The 15588-nt window shown below is 38.8% G+C and overlaps 1 protein-coding gene across 7 annotated transcripts in view; it reads left to right on the top strand.

Moving 5' to 3' along the window:
- Positions 1–15588, top strand: part of SYTL4 (synaptotagmin like 4) — a 214948-nt gene that overhangs the window by 175040 nt on the left and 24320 nt on the right. For 5 of the 7 annotated variants that reach the window (XM_047843879.1, XM_047843875.1, XM_047843876.1 and 2 more), the window contains 2 exons: positions 12921–12997; positions 13120–13199. The exons of the other annotated variants lie outside the window; for them this stretch is intronic. The gene's annotated coding sequence lies outside the window, so the exon portion shown is untranslated. The remainder of the gene's footprint in view (positions 1–12920; positions 12998–13119; positions 13200–15588) is intronic. 7 annotated transcript variants of the gene reach the window in all.

Raw genomic sequence — 15588 nt, 5'->3', positions numbered from 1 at the left:
TATCACATACACTATTTACAAATATTTTCTTCCAGTAAAAGGCTTATCATTTTATTTTTTATTAGCATCTTTCAAAGAGAAGAAGTTTTTAATTTTACTGAAGTCTAGTTTACTAACTTCTGGATCATATTTTAAGTGTCATAACTAGGAAATCTTCACATTTTTAAAAATTTTACTTTTGGATATCCAGTTTTTCCAGCATCATTTGTGGAAGTGACTATCATTTCTCTGCTGAATTCTTTTGTACCTTTATCAAAAATCAAGTGACTGTAAACATAAGGTTTTATTTCTGGACTCTTCTCTTCTGTTGTTCTCTTTATCTTTCTGTATGCCAATTCCACTCTCACTTGATTATTGTAGATTTACGATAAGTCTTGAAATCAGGTTATGTAAATCTTCTAACTTTGTTCTACATATGTTTTGAACCTCACAATATATTGTTACATATTTTTTTTACTTTTAAAAGTCAATTATTGGGGCGCCTGGGTGACTCAGTCGGTTAAGCCTCCGACTTCGGCTCAGGTCATGGATCTCACAGTAGTTTGAGCCCTGTGTGGGGCTCTGCACTGACATCCCAGAGCCTGGAGCCTATCTCAGATTGTGTTTCCCTTTCTTTCTGTCCCTCCCCCACTCACACTCTGTTTCTTTCTCTCTCAAAAATAAACATTAAAAATTTTTTTTAAGTCAATTATTTTTTTATGTTTATTTACTTACTTTTACAGAACAAGAGCATGAGCTGTGGAGGGGCAGAGGTAGAAGGAGAGGTAGAGAAAATCCCAAGCAGGCTCCATGCTATCAGCATAGAGCCCAACACAGGGCTTGATCTCACACACCATAAGATCATGACCTGAGCTGAAACCAAGAATAGGATGCTTAACCAACTGAGCCACCCAGGCAGTCTGGCAGTCAATTATTTTTTTATTAAAGTGTAGCTGACACACACTGTTACATTAGTTTCAGATGTACAACATGGTGATTTGACAAGTTTGTACATTATGCTCTGCTCACAAGCAAAGCTACCATCTGTCACCATACAATACTATTACAATACCATTGTCTGTATTCCCTATGCTATACCTTTTATTCCTGTGACTTATTTACTTCATAACTGGAAGCCTGTATCTCCCATTACTCTTCACCTATTTTGCCCATACCCCCATGTTTCTCCCCTCTAGAAACCATCAGTTTATTCTATATATTGATGGGTCTGTTTCTGCTTTTTGTTTGTTTGTTTGCTCATTTGTTTTGTTTTATAGATTCCACATGTAAGTGAAATCATATTGTGTTTGTCTTTCTCTAACTTATTTAACTTAGCATAATATTTTCTGGGTCCATCCATGTTGCAGATGGCAACATCTCATTTTTTTATGGTGAGTAATATTCCAGTGTGTGTGTGTGTGTGTGTGTGTGTGTGTGTGTGTGTGTGTACACCATATATTCTTTGCCCATTCATCTATGAGAAAAAATATTTTTAGGGTTCCTGGGTGGCTCAGCTGGTAAATATTTGAGTCTTGATTTTGGCTCATGTCATGATCTCACAGTTTGTGAGATCGAGGCCTGAGTTGAGCTCTGTGCTGACAGCATGGAGCCTGCTTGGGATTCTCTCTCTCTTCTCTCTCTGCCCCTTCCCCTGCTCATGCGCTCTGTCTCTAAAGAAATAAATAAACATTAAAAGAAAAACTATTTTTACCCACATAGTTTGCCATTGCATGTGCTCTTCATTCCCTTTTGCAGGACCACATTTGTATCTGGATTATTTTTCTTCTGCCCAAAAGACTTTAACAGTATTTATAGTGCAGGTCTACTGGCAATTAATTCTTTCAACTTTTTCATGTTTGAAAAAAGTATTTATTTCACCTATGTTTTTGGGTGATATTTCACTGTGTTTGGAATTCTAGGTGGACAGGTGTTTTTTGTTTTTTGTTTTTTGTTTACTTTCAGTATTTTAGAGATGTTCCACTGTCTTCTCATTTCATTGTTTCCAGTGATAAATCTCCTTTCATCATTGTCTTGTTTCTTCGTATGTAACATGTACCCCCGGCCCTAGCTGCTTTGAGGATATTCTCATTATCTCTGGTTTAAAAAAAATTGACTGCAGTGTGCCATATGGTGTGTTTTTCTTTATATTTCTTTTGCATAAAGTTTATTGAGTTTCTTGGATCGGTGAGTTTATAGTGTTCATCAAATTTAGAAAAATTTTGGCCAATTTCTTCAAATATTTTTTGTGTTCCCATTTCCTTTGGTTACTCCAATTACATGTGCATAGCCAGCTTAAAGTTGTTGTACAGTTCATTAATGCTCTCTTTTTATAAAATTATTTTTTCTTACTGTTTCATTTGGATAGTTTCTGTTGCAATGTATTCAAGCTCTCTAATCTTTTCTACTACAATGTGTAATTTGATGTTAATCCCATCTTGTGTATTTTTCATCTTAGACATTGTAGTTTTTGTCTCTAGGTTTAATTTTGGTATTTTTAAATATCTTCCATATCTTTATTTAACTTTTTAAAATTGGAATACAGTTATAATGACTGTTTTACTGATTTTTTTGTTAATTCTAGCCTTTCTGTCAGTTCTTGGTCAGTTTTTGATTGTTTTATCTCCTCATCATGGACAGTATTTTCCTGCTTTTCTGCATGCCCATTAATTTTTTTTATTGAAGTATAGTTGACACACAATGTTATATTAATTTCAGGTGTACACCATAATGATTTGATAACTCTATATGTTATGCTATGTTGAACTCACCTCAAGTGTAGGTACCATCTGTCACCATACAACACTATTAAAATGCCTCTGCTGAACCTTTCATCCTTGTGACTTATTCATTCCATAACTGGAAGCCTGTGCTTCCCATTCCCCTTCACCCATTTACCCCTTCTTCCACTCCATTCCCCTCTGGCAACCACCAGTTTGTTCTCTGTATTTATGATTCTTTTTCTGTTTTTTTTTTTTAATTTGTTGTTTGTTCATTTTTTTTTTTTTTTAGATTCCACATTTAAATGAAATCATATGGTATTTACCTTTCCCTGTCTGACTTGTTTTACTAGCCTGGTACCCTCTAGGTTCATCCATGTTGTTGCAAATCATGCCTGTTAGTTTTTTCAACGTTTATTTATTTTTGGGACAGAGAGAGACAGAGCATGAACGGGGGAGGGGCAGAGAGAGAGGGAGACACAGAATCGGAAACTGGCTCCAGGCTCTGAGCCATCAACCCAGAGCCTGACACGGGGCTCGAACTCCCGGACCGCGAGATCGTGACCTGGCTGAAGTCGGACGCTTAACCGACTGCGCCACCCAGGCGCCCCGCCTGTTAGTTTTTTATTGGGTACCAGATATTGGGAATTTTACTTTGCTGGGTACTGCATTTTTTTATATTATTATAAATATGCTTGAACTGTGTTCTGGGATGCACTTGAATTACTTGGAAACAGATTGATCCTTTCAGGCTACTTTGTTTAGATTTGTTAGGCAGGACCAGAGCAGCACACAGTATAGGGCTAATTAGTTCCCAGTATGGAAGCAAGACCCTTCTGAGTACTTTGTCCCATGCCCTGCGAATCATGAAGTTTTCCAGTTTGGCTGGTGAACAGGCACTACTCCTGGCCCTGTGTGGTTGACAGACACTGTTGTTTGAATCCTTTCAGTTGGTTCTGTCCTTGGCCCAGGTAATTTCCTCACAGGCATGCCATGCATTGATCAGTGCTGTGCTGAATACTCAGGAAGACCCTTGATAACTCTCCAAAGTTCTGTCTATGTGTGACTCTCTTAGTACTCTGTCCTATGAACTTTTGCCACGTGGGTTTTCCCAGACTCTCAGCTCTGTCACCTCAGCTCAAGCAGTTCACCAGGTTCTGCCTATATTCCTCTTCCCTGCACCATAGTCTGGAAATTGTCTCAAGACCGTAAACCTGGAAAAAATTGGAGGTCTTGCCCTATTGTTTATTTTCTTTCAGGGATCACAGTTCTTCACTGCCTGAAGCCACCACTGTTTCATGTATTTTATCCATTTAGGGTGGTGGCTTATTTTAGGCAAGGTGGAAATCCACGTTTCGTTACTCTGTTTTAGCTAGAATTAGAAGTCCACTGACTTTCTAAAGTTACAAATTTCATTACCAAGTATAATTTGTAACCCAGTTTCAATTAACCTTTCAAAAATGTAGACACCATCACATTTCTTGTCATAGCCTTATCAGTTCTGATTATGTTCAAAAGTATACAGGATCTGACATGTAGCAGTGTAAATCTTCTCACATCACTAGTTTCTGTGTAAAACCGAGTATCATTTGCTTAACAATAGCAGTTTCTATCCTTTGAAAGACTCTGATTCACTTTTTTGTGTTTAGTGAAGTATAAATTTTACCAAAATTGCTTATTTTCCTTGGCCCAAAGAGCAAAATTCTCTTATATCACTTTAGTGGGACATAATTGATATTCCAATAGGATTTATATGCAAAACCGTCAATAATTACTACTTGTAGGTTTAGAGGAATACTTTAATACCAATCCAGTCTTTTTGCCCTTGAGCATGGGTCACTTTTTCTGAGATTCTTCTGTAATCTTTAATATTGTTAGCATAGTTTCTCACTTTTAAAAACAATGCTTGAAACTTTAAATGGTGTATAGATGCACTTTAACTCACTGTATTCTTTGAAAGAAAGTACGTGTACTTTTTCAAGGACATTCAGGTAAGTCTTAAAGTATGAATACACATATAAACCTGACAAAATAAAAATAGCTAACACTTAGCATTCTTTGTGTTCACATTACTTCAAGCACTTTACATATTTTAGAAACTCATTTAATCTTTATAACAAATCCAAAAAGGTAGATAAAGTTATTATCTTCATTTTACAAATGAGAACATTGAGGCACTGAGAGGTTTAGTAACTTGCCTAGGGTCACACAACTAGTAAATGGTGAAGTTGGGATTCAAATTCAGGCAGTCTGGCTCCAGAGCCCATGCTCTTAACCACGACACCATACTACTTCAGGAAAACAAAACCACTTTTGTCTCAGCTCTATTACGGCTCTTCAATTTCTGTGAGTTAAGTTTAAACATACAAATATAGATTTATTTCTGGGTGAAGATATTCAGTAAACATTTATTGACCTTATACTGTGTATCAGACAGTGTGCTAAATACGTTCCTTGGAGTATGAAGTCCAGATACAGTGTCTGCCCTCAAGGAGGTTACATATGGTAGAAGTTTCTAGTTTGAACATGCCCTATATATTTAGGAGACGGGGAGGTACCAAGGTGTCCAACAAATGAAACACAGCAAAATCTGTTTATTTGCTGCCCACTCCAGGGACATTATGTGATGTTTTTTCTAATTCACATCAGTTTCCATTTGGGAAACACCAACAATGATTTTTTTTTTTTTTATGAAATTTGTTGACAAATTGGTTTCCATACAACACCCAGTGCTCATCCCAAAAGGTGCCCTCCTCAATACCCATCACCTACCCTCTCCTCCCTCCCACCCCCCATCAACCCTCAGTTTGTTCTCAGTTTTTAACAGTCTCTTATGCTTTGGCTCTCTCCCATTCTAACCTCTTTTTTTTTTTTTCTTCCCCTCCCCCATGGGTTCCTGTTAAGTTTCTCAGGATCCACATAAGAGTGAAACCATATGCTATCTGTCTTTCTCTGTATGGCTTATTTCACTTAGCATCACACTCTCCAGTTCCATCCACGTTGCTACAAAAGGCCATATTTCATTTCTTCTCATTGCCATGTAATATTCCATTGTGTATATAAACCACAATTTCTTTATCCATTCATCAGTTGATGGACATTTAGGCTCTTTCCATAATTTGGCTATTGTTGAGAGTGCTGCTATGAACATTGGGGTACAAGTGGCCCTATGCATCAGTGCTCCTGTATCCCTTGGATAAATTCCTAGCAGTGCTATTGCTGGGTCATAGGGTAGGTCTATTTTTAATTTTCTGAGGAATCTCCACCCTGCTTTCCAGAGCGGCTGCACCAATTTGCATTCCCACCAACAGTGCAAGAGGGTTCCCGTTTCTATACATCCTCTCCAGCATCTATAGTCTCCTGATTTGTTCATTTTGGCCACTCTGACTGGCGTGAGGTGATATCTGAGTGTGGTTTTGATTTGTATTTCCCTGATAAGGAGCGACGCTGAACATCTTTTCATGTGCCTGTTGGCCATCTGGATGTCTTCTTTAGAGAAGTGTCTATTCATGTTTTCTGCCCATTTCTTCACTGGGTTATTTGTTTTTCGGGTGTGGAGTTTGGTGAGCTCTTTATAGATTTTGGATACTAGCCCTTTGTCCGATATGTCATTTGCGAATATCTTTTCCCATTCCGTTGGTTGCCTTTTAGTTTTGTTGGTTGTTTCCTTTGCTGTGCAGAAGCTTTTTATCTTCATAAGGTCCCAGTAATTCACTTTTGCTTTTAATTCCCTTGCCTTTGGGGATGTGTCGAGTAAGAGATTGCTACGGCTGAGGTCAGAGAGGTCTTTTCCTGCTTTCTCCTCTAAGGTTTTGATGGTTTCCTGTCTCACATTTAGGTCCTTTATCCATTTTGAGTTTATTTTTGTGAATGGTGTGAGAAAGTGGTCTAGTTTCAACCTTCTGCATGTTGCTGTCCAGTTCTCCCAGCACCATTTGTTAAAGAGGCTGTCTTTTTTCCATTGGATGTTCTTTCCTGCTTTGTCAAAGATGAGTTGGCCATACGTTTGTGGGTCTAGTTCTGGGGTTTCTATTCTATCCCATTGGTCTATGTGTCTGTTTTTGTGCCAATACCATGCTGTCTTGATGATGACAGCTTTGTAGTAGAGGCTAAAGTCTGGGATTGTGATGCCTCCTGCTTTGGTCTTCTTCTTCAAAATTCCTTTGGCTATTCGGGGCCTTTTGTGGTTCCATATGAATTTTAGGATTGCTTGTTCTAGTTTCGAGAAGAATGCTGGTGCAATTTTGATTGGGATTGCATTGAATGTGTAGATAGCTTTGGGTAGTATTGACATTTTGACAATATTTATTTTTCCAATCCATGAGCAGGGAATGTCTTTCCATTTCTTTAAATCTTCTTCAATTTCCTTCATAAGCTTTCTATAGTTTTCAGCATACAGATCCTTTACATCTTTGGTTAGATTTATTCCTAGGTATTTCATGCTTCTTGGTGCAATTGTGAATGGGATCAGTTTCTTTATTTGTCTTTCTGTTGCTTCATTGTTGGTGTATAAGAATGCAACTGATTTCTGTACATTGATTTTGTATCCTACAACTTTGCTGAATTCCTGTATCAGTTCTAGCAGACTTTTGGTGGAGTCTATCGGATTTTCCATGTATAATATCATGTCATCTGCCAAAAGCGAAAGCTTGACTTCATCTTTGCCAATTTGGATGCCTTTGATTTCCTTTTGTTGTCTGATTGCTGATGCTAGAACTTCCAGCACTATGTTAAACAGCAGCGGTGAGAGTGGGCATCCTTGTCGTGTTCCTGATCTCAGGGAAAAAGCTCTCAGTTTTTCCCCGTTGAGGATGATGTTAGCTGTGGGCTTTTCATAAATGGCTTTTATGATCCTTAAGTATGTTCCTTCTATCCCAACTTTCTCAAGGGTTTTTATTAAGAAAGGGTGCTGGATTTTGTCGAAGGCCTTTTCTGCATCGATTGACAGGATCATATGGTTCTTCTCTCTTTTTTTGTTAATGTGATGTATCACGTTGATTGATTTGCGAATGTTGAACCAGCCCTGCATCCCAGGAATGAATCCCACTTGATCATGGTGAATCATTCTTTTGATATGCTGTTGAATTCGATATGCTAGTATCTTATTGAGAATTTTTGCATCCATATTCATCAGGGATATTGGCCTGTAGTTCTCTTTTTGTACTGGGTCTCTGTCTGGTTTAGGAATCAAAGTAATACTGGCTTCATAGAATGAGTCTGGAAGTTTTCCTTCCCTTTCTATTTCTTGGAATAGCTTGAGAAGGATAGGTATTATCTCTGCTTTAAACGTCTGGTAGAACTCCCCTGGGAAGCCATCTGGTCCTGGACTCTTATTTGTTGGGAGATTTTTGATAACCGTTTCAATTTCTTCGCTGGTTATGGGTCTGTTCAAGCTTTCTATTTCCTCCTGATTGAGTTTTGGAAGAGTGTGGGTGTTCAGGAATTTGTCCATTTCTTCCAGGTTGTCCAATTTGTTGGCATATAATTTTTCATAGTATTCCCTGATAATTGTTTGTATCTCTGAGGGATTGGTTGTAATAATTCCATTTTCATTCATGATTTTATCTATTTGGGTCATCTCCCTTTTCTTTTTGAGAAGCCTGGCTAGAGGTTTGTCAATTTTGTTTATTTTTTCAAAAAACCAACTCTTGGTTTCGTTGATCTGCTCTACAGTTTTTTTAGTTTCTATATTGTTTATTTCTGCTCTGATCTTTATTATTTCTCTTCTTCTGCTGGGCTTAGGCTGCCTTTGCTGTTCTGCTTCTAGTTCCTTTAGGTGTGCTGTTAGATTTTGTATTTGGGATTTTTCTTGTTTCTTGAGATAGGCCTGGACTGCAATGTATTTTCCTCTCAGGACTGCCTTTGCTGCGTCCCAAAGCGCTTGGATTGTTGTATTTTCATTTTCGTTTGTTTCCATATATTTTTTAATTTCTTCTCTAATTGTCTGGTTGACCCACTCATTCGTTAGTAGGGTGTTCTTTAACCTCCATGCTTTTGGAGGTTTTCCAGACTTTTTTCTGTGGTTGATTTCAAGCTTCATAGCATTGTGGTCTGAAAGTAAGCATGGTATAATTTCAATTCTTGTAAACTTATGAAGGGCTGTTTTGTGACCCAGTATATGATCTATCTTGGAGAATGTTCCATGTGCACTCGAGAAGAAAGTTTATTCTGTTGCTTTGGGATGCAGAGTTCTAAATATATCTGTCAAGTCCATCTGATCCAATGTCTCATTCAGGGCCCTTGTTTCTTTATTGACCGTGTGTCTAGATGATCTATCCATTTCTGTAAGTGGGGTGTTAAAGTCCCCTGCAATTACCACATTCTTCTCAATAAGGTTGCTTATGTTTATGAGTAATTGTTTTATATATTTGGGGGCTCCGGTATTCGGCGCATAGACATTTATAATTGTTAGCTCTTCCTGATGGATAGACCCTGTAACTATTATATAATGCCCTTCTTCATCTCTTGTTACAGCCTTTAATTTAAAGTCTAGTTTGTCTGATATAAGTATGGCTACTCCAGCTTTCTTTTGGCTTCCAGTCGCATGATAAATAGTTCTCCATCCCCTCCCTCTCAATCTAAAGGTGTCCTCAGGTCTAAAATGAGTCTCTTGTAGACAGCAAATAGATGGGTCTTGTTTTTTTATCCATTCTGATACCCTATGTCTTTTGGTTGGCGCATTTAATCCATTTACATTCAGTGTTATTATAGAAAGATACGGGTTTAGAGTCATTGTGATGTCTGTATGTTTTATGCTTGTAGTGATGTCTCTGGGACTTTGTCTCACAGGGTCCCCCTTAGGATCTCTTGTAGGGCTGGTTTAGTGGTGACAAATTCCTTCAGTTTTTGTTTGTTTGGGAAGACCTTTATCTCTCCTTCTATTCTAAATGACAGACTTGCTGGATAAAGGATTCTTGGCTGCATATTTTTTCTGTCTAGCACCCTGAAAATCTCGTGCCAATTCTTTCTGGCCTGCCAAGTTTCAAAAGAGAGATCAGTCACGAGTCTTATAGGTCTCCCTTTATATGTGAGGGCACGTTTACCCCTTGCTGCTTTCAGAATTTTCTCTTTATCCTTGTATTTTGCCAGTTTCACTATGATATGTCGTGCAGAAGATCGATTCAAGTAAGTCCGAAGGGAGTTCTCTGTGCCTCTTGGATTTCAATGCCTTTTTCCTTCCCCAGTTCAGGGAAGTTCTCAGCTATTATTTCTTCAAGTACCCCTTCAGCACCTTTCCCTCTCTCTTCCTCCTCTGGGATACCAATTATGCGTATATTATTTCTTTTTAGTGTATCACTTAATTCTCTAATTTTCCCCTCATACTCCTGGATTTTTTTATCTCTCTTTTTCTCAGCTTCCTCTTTTTCCATAACTTTATCTTCTAGTTCACCTATTCTCTCCTCTGCCTCTTCAAGCCGAGCTGTGATGGTTTCCATTTTGTTATGCATTTCGTTTAAAGCGTTTTTCAGCTCCTCGCGACTGTTCCTTAGTCCCTTGATCTCTGTTGCAAGAGATTCTCTGCTGTCCTGTATACTGTTTTCAAGCCCAGCGATTAATTTTATGACTATTATTCTAAATTCACTTTCTGGTATGTTATTTAAGTCCTTTTTGATCAGCTCATTAGCTGTTGTTATTTCCTGGAGATCCTTCTGAGGGGAATTCTTCCGCTTGGTCATTTTGGATAGTCCCTGGCGTGGTGAGGACCTGCAGGGCACTTCCCCTGTGCTGTGGTGTATAACTGGAGTTAGTGGGCGGGGCCGCAGTCAGACCTGATGTCTGCCCCCAGCCCACCGCTGGGGCCACAGTCAGACTGGTGTATGCCTTCTCTTCCCCTCTCCTAGGGGCAGGATTCACTGTGGGGTGGTGTGGCTCGTCTGGGCTACTTGCACCCTGCCAGGCTTGTGATGCTGGGGATCTGGCGTATTAGCTGGGGTGGGTAGGCAAGGTGCTCGGGGGCAGGAGGGGCAGACTTAGATCGCTTCTCCTTAGGTGATCCACTTCAGGAGGGGCCCTGTGGCAGCAGGAGGGAGTCAGGTCCGCTGCCGGAGGTTTGGCTCCGCAGAAGCGCAGAGCTGGGTGTTTGCGTGGAGGGAACAAGTTCCCTGGCAGGAACTGGTTCTCTTTGGGATTTCGGCTGGGGGATGGGCGGGGGAGATGGCGCTGGCGAGCGCCTTTGTTCCCCACCAAACTGAGCTCTGTTGTCAGGGGGCTCAGCAGCTCTCCCTCCCTTTGTCCTCCAGCTTTCCCGCTTTCCGAGCAGAGCTGTTAACTTATGACCTCCCAGACGCTAAGTCGCGCTTGCTGTCGGAACACAGTCCGTCAGGCCCCTCCGCTTTTGCAAGCCAGACTCGGGGGCTCTGCTTGGCCGGCGAGCCGCCCCTCCGCCCCGGCTCCCTCCCGCCAGTCCGTGGAGCGCGCACAGCCTCGCCGCCCTTCCTACCCTCTTCCGTGGGCCTCTCGTCTGCACTTGGCTCTGGCGACTCTGTTCTGCTAATCCTCTGGCAGTTTTCTGGGTTATTTAGGCAGGTGTAGATGGAATCTAAGTGATCAGCAGGACGTGCGGTGAGCCCAGCGTCCTCCTAAGCCGCCATCTTGCCCGGAAAGCCCCCCCAACAATGATTTTTAATGTACATACTATTCTTATAAGGATTTCTATATTTTTGATAATCTTTTTATATTTTGGGCCCTTGTCCAAGGTAATATAACTAACAAATAGCAAAGCTAGAATTTGAACACAAGTCTGTCTTACACTACTATATTCGTTATTCCATGATTCCTATCAGTTTGGCCCAGTTTTTCATTTTTTTAACTGGTATTCAGAATTTAAAATAACTTGAGAGAGCTCTCCCCACCCTTCTTGAAAACTAGCTGTTAATGTTCACTTATTAATTAATGTTATCTCCTAATCTATAGGTTTATGGTATAAATTAGATATATCCATTTGGATATATAATCAAGAGAGGTATGTTAACCTTTCATTTTCATAGATTTTTCAGTTCCTTCTTTTGTGTTTTCATTAAAATATTATCTTGGATTTTGAGCACTAAATGTACATAATTTTCTGAATAAACAAACCATCTTTTCTAAAATAACTTCTTGTGTGTATGATGTCCCGCAAGGATGCTATATTAAAATATTTAATCTGAGTCTTGACACCCCACGACTAACATAGAACAAATTGTCCATCAGAGCTTGGGTTCGGACACTCATGTTATCTGAGCTATGGTTTTCTCAGTGGATAATCCTTGCTCTTTTGGCTTCACATCTGTGGCTGAATTTCAGTGAACAGCTTTAATAAGTATTTTGGACTTTGGTCTCTCCACTAAACCCTAATATTCATCAGTTGGGAGAATATGAAAGGTCACAGATTTCCTAACTTCAAATCTGTCTGGTTTCATTTGTGCTTCCATTATTTTTCTGAGTTATGTTTTTCAAAATGTGTTATATCATTTACCATAAAACTTTGCACATGAAAGCATTATTTTTATTCCATATTTTCCTTTTTGAATTTCTAGAATACATTCTATGATATGGGAGTGGTAGTGGTTGTAAAGCAGGCAGCAGATTTATTCTTTAAGATATTAATGATAGATTTAGTACAATTATAATTTTTCTTTGACATATAAGTTATTTAGAAATGTCTTTAAATTTATAAAATGTTTTAGGATTAAAAATGATCTTTTGTTATTAACTTCGTATTTAATCTTCTTGAGGTCAGAGAGCATGATCTGTAGGAGAATGATTTTTCTGAAATTTACTGAGACTTGTATTATAACCTAGTACATGATTATTTTGGGAAGTAAATGGTCCATATGCACTTGAAAAGAATGTGATTTTCCAATTGGATATAGATTTCTACATATGTCCACCAAATCAAGCTTATATTGTTGTTCAACTTGTCTATATATTTACTAATTTTTTATCTCCTTGTGCTATTAATAACTTCAAAGAGGTTATATTAATGTCCCATTTTGATGCTTGATTTTTCAATTTCTCTCTAGCGTACTTAATCTTCCTTTATATATTTAGAAGTGTTTTTATGAGTGCATTCAGGTTTATTTACTCTATGTACTAATTTTCTTTATTATTATAATGCTTTTATTGTCTTAAAGTTTTATTGTATAGGTGTTAATATAGCTGACCCAACTCTCTTTGGGTTGGCATTTACCTGGTATATCTTTTTCCATATTTTTTATTTTCAATCTTTCCTCATCTTTGTTTTAGATGTGTCCCTTTTAAAATGGCACATAGCTGGATTTTTAAAAATTTTATACAATCTGTTAACCTCTGCATTTTAACGGGTGAGTTTTGCTCATGTATATTTTTTTTATGTTTATTGATTTATAGGAGTTTGTTTTTACCATCTTCTTTTTTATATTTGTCTCATTTTTTTCCTATGTTTTCCTTTTTCTCCTTGCCTCAGAAATTTTTTATTATCCTGTTTTCTTCTCCACACTACTGATTGTGCAAGATTGCATCTCAAGTGAACTGGCTGGCAGCAGGGTTAGTGTTTGAAATAGCAACCCATGGTCCAAAGAGGGGTTGGGGTGGGATATGACCTTTCTGAAAGGAGTCAGATTGGCAAGTAATGGGAGAGGAGGTGGGGAGCTGAGGAAGTCATGCGTGGTGTATTCTTTACAAGTGTGGAATAAAGATGTCTGATGGGAATTGGAAGAAAGGGAAATGGGAGTGTGAGATCAATGAAGGCTTAAAAATAGAACCTGAAAAGACTAGGAAAAGGAACTGGACTAAGGGCAAGTAAAAAGACTCATGAATAACACAAAGGGTCCAGCTGAGGTTGGAGACTGAGGATTATGTAGGACTTGGGTATAGGAGCATACAAGGCAAGACTATATTATTGGTACAGGTTTGGGATTTTGATGGGCAGATGCAACAGAGGGATGAAGGTATATGCATATGGAAGATACTGGTGAGAGTAGTTCAAATGTTGAGCCATCTGGAGACCAGAATGGGTTGGAAAGGAAAATAAGTAGGAATCAAGTAGACCAAGAGAAAATGGGACATGGGCTCAAGAGACTGTGGTCTTGATTAGGTTGCAGAATAGGTATAGTGAGAGTGTGCTATGGTCAGAAAATGGGGATTCCTGAATTTAAGATTTTAGAAGAAGGCAATTCTGGTTGTTCAAGTCCATGAGAGCGAAAAACAAGAGATATACAGTATTAGCAGTTCCATTTTCTTATGGTGCTATCTTTATTTCCTCAAGGATTTTCTTATTTCCCTGGATTTTGATGTTACTTGGTCTCATTATTGTGCCAATGTGCCTATCTCATCACAGAACTCTGCTGCCACTCCACAAATCTGACTTCATTCTCATTTCCAATGTGCCAGTAGTGCCATCTTTAGTCTTTAACTGCCAGGCAATTGGTGATATCTATTTTATCCATGAGCTGCTGATATTTTGGCCAGTGCTTCACTCATAGTCACCCATATGAGAATCAATTTGTACAATGCTTTTTAATTGCCCTGTTCAATATTTTATAATTGTTTTGGCCATGATCCTGCCTGGACAGGGCCAGTAGAGCACTAGCTCTAGAATCAGATTGCCTGGGCTTGAATCCCAGCAACTTCAGTTGCTTTTTGTTTATTAATGGGCAAGTTAACCCAACCTCTCCTGGGTCCTCATCTATAAAATGGGATAACAATAGTACTTCAATCTTGGGGTTGTTGTGAGGATTAAATTAGTTAATATATAAAGTACTTGTTGCCTGGAATATAGTAAATTCTCAATAAATGGAACTGGTGGGATGATGATAGTAATGATGATCAACAATAGTGGCAGCATATGCAGCACTATGTGCCAAATATTGTGTTAGGTGGTGGGCCAGATACATAGAAGAATATTGAAAAAGTCTTTGTTCTCGCAATGTGTATATATTCTCCATGGGTATAAGAACTAAGAATTCTTGGGGCACCTGGGTATCTCAGTTGGTTAAGTGTCTGACTCTTGGTTTCCACTCAGGTCATCATCTCACGGTTAGTGGGATCAGGCCCTGCATCAGGCTCTGTGATGACAATGCAGAGACTGCTTGGGATCCTATCTCCTTCTCTTTCTGCCCCTCCCCTGCTCATACTCTGTCTCTCTCTCCAAATAAATAAATAAATAAACATTAAAAAAAGAACTAATCATTCTTCCTCAAGATTATCTAAGAAAGGGTCTATGAAGGAAGCTTAGTATCTTATAGTTCAGTAAAGACCAGGAAATAGCCAAGTCAAGAAACTGTTGAGGTTTCAGGAACCTTGTAACTGTGCTGTGTTGTTTATACTCTCAATTGTCCTGTAGGTAATTACTAAAACAAAACAAAAGAGTGAAAAAGGGCTCTTGGTCTAGTTTCAAGGGGGAGCAGAGAATGTAAATATGGGCCTCACTTCCTTTCTCACTGGGTCTACCCTGAGCTCTTTGACTCCTGTGACTACCAAATCTATACTTTCAGATACAGTCTCTCTTCCTGAGGACCAGCCCTGTGCCTCCAACAATTTTCTGGGTCTAATTACCTGGATGTCCTATATATAGTACAAACACAATTATGACTAAAATGAAACTTCTTGCCTTACTTCCATACCTGTTTCTTCTCTTATAGCTCTTATCACAGTTAAGATTATCACTAATCTACCAGTTGATAAACCCAGACATGCAAGGTGGGCATCTTTGACTTTGTCTTCCTTCTTCATCCTCTTAGTCACTCCATTCTGTCAGTTCTGCTTTGCAAACTTTATTCTCTGTTCTTTGTCTTGCTGCCCTGGTTTACACCTGCCCTGTAGCAGATTCATCAAGTATGTGTATTCGAAACATGTGTTCCAAATATTGTGATTAATTAACACACATTATTTCATTTTCTTGAGAACTTTTTGAGATAGGTCATTTTTGTGAATG

Source organism: Prionailurus viverrinus, chromosome X (assembly GCF_022837055.1).
Source record: "Prionailurus viverrinus isolate Anna chromosome X, UM_Priviv_1.0, whole genome shotgun sequence".
Lineage (NCBI taxonomy): Eukaryota > Metazoa > Chordata > Mammalia > Carnivora > Felidae > Prionailurus > Prionailurus viverrinus.
This window is presented reverse-complemented; position numbering and strand designations above follow the sequence as displayed.